The sequence below is a fragment of the Ascidiella aspersa genome, chromosome 1, assembly GCF_963924565.1.
Source record: "Ascidiella aspersa chromosome 1, kaAscAspe10.2, whole genome shotgun sequence".
NCBI lineage: Eukaryota > Metazoa > Chordata > Ascidiacea > Phlebobranchia > Ascidiidae > Ascidiella > Ascidiella aspersa.
Genome location: NC_139447.1, coordinates 9,098,099 through 9,105,423, shown reverse-complemented (window position 1 = coordinate 9,105,423; position 7,325 = coordinate 9,098,099).

Below are 7,325 nucleotides of genomic sequence, written 5' to 3'. Positions count from 1 at the left end.
ACATTTCCTCATTACACTTTAAATAGAAAACACTGTATTCATATTTATACATGAAATAAAAATGCAACCAACAGTGTGATTAAAAAGGCAACAGATTTTTTCATAGATAAAAACTAAAGTAAACAAAATGCCGATTAAACAATATAACTGTAGGCCTAAGTGATATTTTTGAGTTATTTGTCATTTAAAATGTTTTCCATATTCTGAATTTATATAGTTCTCTTCAAACTAATAAGGTCCTATACACTACACTTACAGCGTAATTCCTAAACTTTCACCGAATCTAAACCAAATTACATTCAGGAAAATGTTTAAATTTCTAGACAAATTGTTTCAAAATTTTGCAAGAATGTCTGGATTGACCAATAAGGTACTAAAAATTAAGGTTCAAGGTCTATTTGCGTCATTAAACTGAAAATAATTATTGTGCATTTATGACATAACTATAAAAATCGACTTCCGCAAACTCGTAAAAGAATAGTTGACGAACACAATAAGAATTGATCTACTTCATTTTTTTTAACTTCTGCTGTTTCCATAAAAAAGTGATCTTAATATGTTTAAATTGTTTTAGCAGAGAAAATGCTGTAATTACAGAGTTAGACCTAAACTTTGCTTCAAAAAGATGCCTCTAAACTTGTGTTGCGTAATCCGAACAAAAATGGTATCGCGTAATATTTATTATTCCATGTATAAAACTAAAATGCTTCATGAAAACTTGGTAAATAACCCATTTGGCCCAGGCAGCGTCTTATATTTCATCCAACCTAACATACCAACGTACTAATATAGATTTTTTCTTGTTAAAATTCGTTAGACTTTTTCTCTATTTTTTTTATAGTTGAACCGACAACATTCCGCCATTGTACTGATTCCTAGTGAGTAAACCCAGAGGTGTAAGTAGAATAAATTTCTTACCGCAAAGTTGAAAATGTTTTTGCCGGAACGCATGACACGTGTTATAGATGACGTCACAAAGTTACGTCATAACCGGACCTGCTAAAATATAACCTTCGGAAACGTAAGGTTATCGTTGGATGCAGTGCTCAAATACGCAACTCAAATCTTAGTTCAATTGCATTCAGGGAGAAAACAGGGTGGCTGAGTAAAAAGGCGTCCCTAATTTTTTATTTGGAACTATTGAGTGTATAGCATATTAAAACAATCAGGTCACTAATAACCAAAAAAACCTAGCGACTTGTTATGTTGCCATTTAGATACAAATGCTTTATTTTCAACTTATTTCTTCAAATTTACTGTGGGCCTGTGATTATCGTCTTAAAGGACAGTTTATGTCTAAAACATTTGCTTCAAAAGTACATTTTTTTACCTAATGACCTTTTTTGCAAGTTTACTTTTAACCGTTTTAATTTAGTTTGTCCTGCTCCAGGTGTTATGTTCTGAATTATTTTGAAGTATGTTCAAATCTATTTTTTGTATTTGACATCCTGCAAAACATCTTATTTTAATGATAAAGTAGCCAGTTTTTGTGCAGCTTTTATTCTGTTTTACCAACGAATCTTAGCGGATTTTTTTGGTGGTAGTAAATCTCCCTTTCCTTCAGGTTGGCATCTATGACATAAAAATATAATATCGTTTGACCAACATCAGTATATACAGTATTTGCTGTCGCTCTATTGCATTTTTTGAAATAATTTAAGTTAAAAGGATAGTAAATGCAAAAATGTATTAAAATCAAAGCCGAAAGGTATTAAAAGTAGAATGTTTACCTTTTTTACTGTTCTTGATCTTCTTCAACAAGGTCCACGAAGAAACCTATATGTAAAATAAGTTTAGGTGTAAGATTAATACAGACGATCCAGAATTTATTATTCATATGAATTAAAAACAATAATCGAACGACAAATGCCTTATAAAGCGGAATACGACACTACGTTATTGAAGGGGAAACAAACTACGGCCTGCGGGCCATATCTGGCCCCGCGCAATATTTCCTCAGTGAAGACGAAGTACAGTGAAAGCTCAATACAGTTTTTGTTGCATAGTCATTCATATTTACTCCGTTTAACGAGAATCAAGTAAACAAATTTCGACAAAAAATTTTATATCCGACCCGCGATCGTTTTCCTTCGCTTTATGAAACAAGTATATAGGGCCTCTTATAAAAAAGTTTGGTGCCACCTTATTCAAGGGTTAGTGTTTTGTTAGAAATGGTTACTTGCCCACTTCATCTTCCACCTCTCTACGGACTTCCTGGTCACCATATTGTCTATGACGGCGTTCGAAGCTAGGGCGGAACCAAACCGGCGCAGGGTAGAAGCGACGACGACGTTGAAAATAGATTCGAGCTTCGCCGGTCTCAGCTGCCAGGAGAAGGATTCCCAAAAGAAGCGCCAAAAGAATGAGCTTGTTCATCTGAAATCACGAAGTACCCAAAACTCTTAACAGGTAAATTAAGCAAAACGCCTGATGTCGTATTGTGCGGATTTTATAAATTATAGAAACCTTACGTTGATTCTAGATGGACCACAGTTCGCACTCATATCCGTTTTACTCAAAAAGCTTCTTATACTGAAACAAGTCCACAAAACCTTTACAAAGTGAACAGAGTTGTAATGTCTTACTTATTTACTTCAAATTATGTAGACCTTGGTTTAAAACGATATCTGATTATTAGTTTACTTCGTAAAAAAGAGTAATTTATAAAAGTAACGCAACTTTGCAAACACAGTTAAAATGTCATCTTACCTTGATGTATTTATTGTACTTTACAACAAATCAAGTGAAGAGATGTTCGTCCAACGCCACTATTTGGACAATTTCTTGTGGCGCATTTTTAGCACCCCTTTTTCTTATCACAAGCGTAAGATAACGTTTATGTTTCCGCTTGTGATATCGCACCAACGCACGATTAATTAAGCGTTGGCTAATATGCTATTATTTTTTGACTTTTTTTTAGGTCTAGACTCACATCCGCCATTTTGTTCGTAAATATCACAGACCTATACCCCCTAACAACATATTGACAAATTCAACCACGTCTAAAAAGAAACGAATACTACCAAAAAGTAAATGTTTAAAATATTTTGTTAATGCAGCTTTGTTTTTCATTCGTATAACACAGATAAAAGTTTATTATTATCTATGTTACCCGTCTGCAAAATGTCGGCCATATTTGGATACTGATATATACCAAATTCAATTTGTGTTACTTTTGTTTGTTGAGTGGTTGAATATGTTATTTTTAACATTTTATTGTAATTTTAATTTAATTAACCATAGTGACCCAAAGGCTGTTTAATGTTGCAGTATTAATGAATCATTTCCGCCCGTGGCATGTCTAATTAGTTTTCTGGTGCTAATAACATTATACGATCTCCAGTAAAAATCGCCATAAGCTTTCACGGCGGATGTTTTGAAATTAGTCAGAATGAAAAGTGAGTAATTTCTAATAAGTTTCACACTTTTTCAATCTCTTCTTTATCTTTATTGTATCCTAGTGTCCGCAATTCCTTTGCGGCACACGCACAGATAAAAAAAGTTCGGCGACACGTCTAAGAAACATATGACGATCGACAGTAGACAAAAACGCAAATATCCTGAGGCGCCAAGAGAAAAAGTAGTTAATTATGTTTAAACGCGGCGAAAGCGTCGGAAATTTAACGTTTTACATTGTTTTATATTCTGATTTTTCAGTTTTACGGTATTCCTAAAATATCTTCAGGCGACCAAAGGGACTTCAGCCATAAGACCGGAACTAAAACCAACCCCAAACCCCTAATTTAAATTTATCATTAACTATTACATTTCACCCCCTTGTAATCCCGGACAAAGAACATTGAAGGCTTTTACTAGCATATTTAAAAAGACCTGACAATTGTGCTTACTTCTTACTTTTTTGCTTACTTTTTTGCCTAATTTTCTTTCTAAGCATCCGCCAAAATTAATTTCACAAAAAAACAAAATGCCAATAATGCATATAATCTACCTTTACACTGTGGTGTAGAATTTGAAAATAATTGCTGTATATTTATATTCCTGACACCTCCGGGAACGTCGCGGCAAACCTGGCATGGTTTCGTCACACCGGCTGTTGTACACTGCCTAGTATACAGGCAACTCGGTTAAGAGTAGCTACTCTGGTGGTGTATTGATGTTAGTGCTGCATTTACCTTCGTTCTATGGTGTTTCACAGCCTTTTTCCCGGCCACCCAAATGCTTGCAGAAAATTTGTCAGCAAGCTTTGGAGTTCCAGTTCTTTTTACTTAACGTTTGAAAATCTTAAAGTGAACAGCTTACGCAAATTTTCTTTAATTTTGAAGAAGTCTTGATCCGAACCAATCTCAATAAATGTGATCATGACCAATAGTTTCTATTGCTGTCGGCAACCCAACGAATTCAAACAGCGACACATTTTTGGGTCGCAGCCGATGAGTTGAAAAACACTTTTTAAGGTATGTTTTTCAAATGGTCTGTTTTTCTCACATAGTCATCAAATTTATCAGTTGCAATGTTTCAGATATATCTAACGCTGGCTTTTAAAATACTTGCTCCTTTAACTGCTATTTTTTTGTGTTTTTTTTTACACGGCGACCCTCCGTACAAGTCATTCCTATACCCTGTTAGTCGCTTTTGGCAATATACTATTAGGTAAATGTTATGTTAATGTAACTCAATACCAACCCTGTTCGCTTTGATGTCATGAATTAAATTATTTAATGTGAACACTGAATAGACAAATTACCGAGCAGACATTGTCGTTTCAAAAGAGCAGTAATGGTTGCCTCAAACAATGTTAACAATAAAACTTTACAAAACCAAAACCCTATTAGCACTAGACATATTGTCTTAAAAGTTTATTTACTTTAGGCAATAAAATGTGAGCAATTTTGTTGATATTTTTGCTTTTTTGGTTGTAGACCAGAGGTCGGCAACCCCCGGCACGCGTGCCTTGTTGCACGCAAGATGATTTTGCATGGCACGCCAATTTGATTTAAAGAAAAATTAGATCACAGCAGGGCTGCTGAGTCGGACTCGGGAGTCGACTAAGACCAGGTAAAACTACCCGAGTCCGACGTGTGCGCATGCACAGTACCAAATTTCGAAACTGATAAGGCAGCAAACTGTAAATTGACGGTGGAATAGCATATGTCCGTGCATACTTTCCATGATCCTAGAGTGGATTGCGGAATATCCACCTTAATTTAGTTCCGTAAATTGGTGAAAAACAGAGGCTGAGTCGGACTCGGGACGTGATGAAATCTGATATTTAGCCGGAGTCGGACTCGGGTTGTTTTTGACGAACTCCGCAGCCCTGATTGCCAGTGCGAAGCCAAACATAGAAAAATGTTTGGCACGCGAGTTGTTAATATTTTGACAATATTCATAAACTGGCACACTGCGTACGAAAGGTTGCCCAACCCTGTTGTAGACTATTTTGGGTGTTTTATAGTGGTAAAAAATTGTAATGCATTTCTTGTACGGAAATTAAGGGCTACTTTAAAGTTTTCTCTTAACTACTGTAGATATACAGTAGGTTACTGAAAGCAGAATCGAAACCTACAATAGTTTGTTCCTACAAGTTAACAGTGAAAAACCCACGCATTGATTAATACGGTACTGTTGATCCCCTTCAATGTGAAGTTGCTGCTTGTACTAAAAAAATGTAGCAAGCATTGGCGTAGGGTTGTTTCTCGACTCGCTCCTATTTGAGCCTGTGTAGGCCTACCTCAGTTGGTAGAGCGACGGTCCCGATATGACCGGAGGTCGTAAGTTCGAACCTCATTGCAGGCTAGATATTCTGGCCTGCTCTGCTTGCATCATATAGATCGACAGAATCGGCGAGTGTGCGGTGGCGTTTCGGTGTATAAGTTAACAACGTCGACCTAAACCCAGTTTTCAGCAATTACTATTCGTGAAACGCAAGATACATGTTCAACACTTTTTTGTGTAGTTAAACGTTTTATTTGTGTAGTTTAACTTTATACTTTTGTTAAACGAAAAGAGGCTACGAACAGGGGCGCATCACTTGGGACACGTTGCCTTGTCCCTCCCAAACTGGGGTTTAGCCTATGGCCAAAGAAATCGCGTTTGGCGCAGATCTACATTGTGTTTCTATACAGCTTGGTCGATTTTTATAAAATGGTTTTAGCCAAGTCGTCATTCGTCTTATCGCACTAACGAACTTAACATTTTTGACAAACTTAAACAATATAAAGAGTTTTTTTCGATTGTTGCTTTTGTGTTGAAAGTAAAAACTCCCCAACTTCAATTTCAACAAAATACGCTTTTCTAGATCAGAATAATAATGGTGTTTTTGTCTTTCTAATCTTTGTAGAATATTTCTAAAGCGCCAATATGCTTGTTTAAGTTAGTTAATCTTTTAGTGATTTCTGATTAATGCTATTTTATCTAAATATCGATATCCGATATATTTGGTAAAAAAATGGGCGTATGGTCCTAATTTTATGCTGTTTAGCAGAAAGCGATTTTATAGTTTGTTCCTGGCGTCTTTTTAACTTTAGTTAGCCCTATTGTTAAAATATGGATTATTTATGTCCCTATCTTTTGCTTTGCAAATAAGGTTGTAGTTAACTCCTGTCACTCATATTTCTAGCTTACACAAATGTGACTACGAAAATCTTAAGTTTGCTTATTATTAAATACATTTAGGAAAGCTTTTTATTCCGTTTTTTTATTTATTTTTTATTTCAGTAGCAACTCAAAGCGAATAAGTTGACAAATCTTCATTCGCTATTTGTGAGTACCTGCAAGGTGAAAAAATAAACTTTAATTCGACCAACATTAGTACATATACTACAGCAAAACCTTACGCACGATTACACATAGTTTAAGCAAAGATGGACGACAGTAAAATAATAATATTTACCTTCTTTTACTGCTCTGCTTCAATGAGGTCCTCTGTAAAACAAAATGTGATTTAATTTCAGGCGATGTACTCTGGCTTACTAATACGCAAAATTTCAAACTAGGTATCATTTCTATAAATCGTTCTAAAAAGTTACGAGGACCAGACAAAACCCTGTTTTCAAAATTATTGTAAAATCATCGTTCCAAAGCATTGCCTTTAAAGGCCCGTTTACACTACAGCTGCACTGAGCTGAGCAAAGCGTAATTTGCATTTAAATTACATTGTGGCGTGCGTTTCACGCTTTGCTAAACTCAAGCCCCGTGCAGCAGCTGCAGCTAGCTTAAAGTTACGCTTTGGAGCGATTTTTACGCTTTGCTAAACTCAAGCCCGCAGTGCAGCTATTGAAACACGTTACGTTTTGGGGCGATTTTTACGCCCAGCGCAGCTCACTGCAGTTGTAGTAAAAATAATTTCACGCCCAGTGCAGCTCAGC